Source organism: Ovis aries, chromosome 22, assembly GCF_016772045.2.
Source record: "Ovis aries strain OAR_USU_Benz2616 breed Rambouillet chromosome 22, ARS-UI_Ramb_v3.0, whole genome shotgun sequence".
NCBI lineage: Eukaryota > Metazoa > Chordata > Mammalia > Artiodactyla > Bovidae > Ovis > Ovis aries.
This window is the reverse complement of record NC_056075.1, coordinates 43414831-43416372: the sequence shown is the minus strand read 5'-3', so window position 1 is coordinate 43416372 and position 1542 is coordinate 43414831. Positions and strand designations below refer to the sequence as shown.

Genomic DNA, 1542 nt, shown 5'->3' with positions numbered 1-1542 from the left:
CTGTGTTTGCCCTGCGTCTGGTTCACTGTATTTTGTTTCAGTTTTCATTGTTATCTCTGAGACAGCCGGTGGAGATACAATTTCTTTTTTAAAAAGGCCTTCTAGGACTTCCCTGCTTGTCCATTGGTTAAAACTCTACGCTTCCAATGCAAGGGACGAGGGTTTGATCCCTGGTCTGGAAACTAAGATCTCACATGCTATGTGCCGTATATATATGTGTGTGTGTATATATATACACACACACATATATATATAATATATTTATTTATTTGCAGGTACTTTACAATTAGGACTTCCCTGGTGGCTCAGAGGTTAAAGTGTCTGCCTGGAATGCAGGAGACCCAGGTTCGATCCCTGGGTTGGGAAGATCCCCTGGAGAAGGAAATGGCAACCCACTCCAGGACTCTTGCCTGGAGAATCCCATGGAGGGAGGAGCCTCGTAGGCTACAGTCCATGGGGTCGCAAAGAGTCGGACACGACTGAGCGACTGTACTTTCACTTTACAATTAGCAAAGCACACTTTTATATGCCTCATCTAATATAATCTTCACAGCAAGTGATGTTTAAGGCTGCACTGTTACCCCAGTCCTGCAGGTGAAGAAATGGGGGCTTAGATATGGCAGTCCGGTCAGTGCTGGGGTCTCCTGCCCCCGAGGCCATGCACTCATTCCCAGGGCCCTGGAGTCCTGTCTCACCTTAGCCCAGAGCCAATGTTCAGACTCATTCATTTCCTGCATGGTTTTTCTTTTTTTTTTTTCTGGAGGGGGGCAGTAAAATTGTAACATCCTAGGATGTTTCCTTCCTCCCTTGGAGCAGTGCCCTGAACAGCTGGCTGGGATTGTGAATGCAGTGATAAGTCTGGGATATTATTATTTTTAAAAAGTATCGCTGGAGTCTCTACACCTGCTGTAAGTAGGTTATAATCGGCTGGAGTGCACTCGCAGCGTCTCTCTGCAATCTCCTGGGACCATCTCAGTTCATTCATGCCATTGTTTGCCTTCCTCTGCAGGAACATTTAAGCAGCCACGTCTCAGCTGCGCGCCCCGTTCCCCCAACTCCCCCAGTGCTGTGGCTTAGCCAGCGCTTCCTGTTCTCATCTGGGAGTTTGGACCCACCTGTGGATGGCATCACTGACTCCATGGACATAAGTCTGAGCAAACTCTGAGAGATAGTGAAGGTCAGGGAAGCCTGGGGTGCTGCAGTCCAGGGGGTCACAGAGAGCTGTACTCGACTTAACGACTGAGCAATGGAGTGATTGGGGGCTCCTAGTCCCCCTCTTCAAATGTTGGGGGCGGGAGCTCAGATGGTCATAGGAGTCTCCAGGTTCTGATCATCTCTGAGTTTACCATGAAGTCCTCGTTTCCTGGAAGACACGAGTTCTATTTTAGGAATTATCTTACGAATTAATTCTTAGTTGTTCGCCACATTCAGAATCTTTCCTTCAGAATTCTTGGCACTCGGCTAGAGAGCATCCTGAGAATGGCTTTCTTTCCTGCTGTCTGGCATTTTTCTCATCAGTCACACATTTTTGTCTGGCAGGTG

At 47.9% G+C, this 1542-nt stretch overlaps 1 non-coding gene across 1 annotated transcript; it reads left to right on the top strand.

The window, feature by feature from the left end:
• Nucleotides 1-294: 294 nt before the first annotated feature.
• Nucleotides 295-366, top strand: TRNAS-GGA (transfer RNA serine (anticodon GGA)). The gene has a single exon. It is a non-coding gene; the product is annotated as a tRNA-Ser (tRNA).
• Nucleotides 367-1542: the final 1176 nt, after the last annotated feature.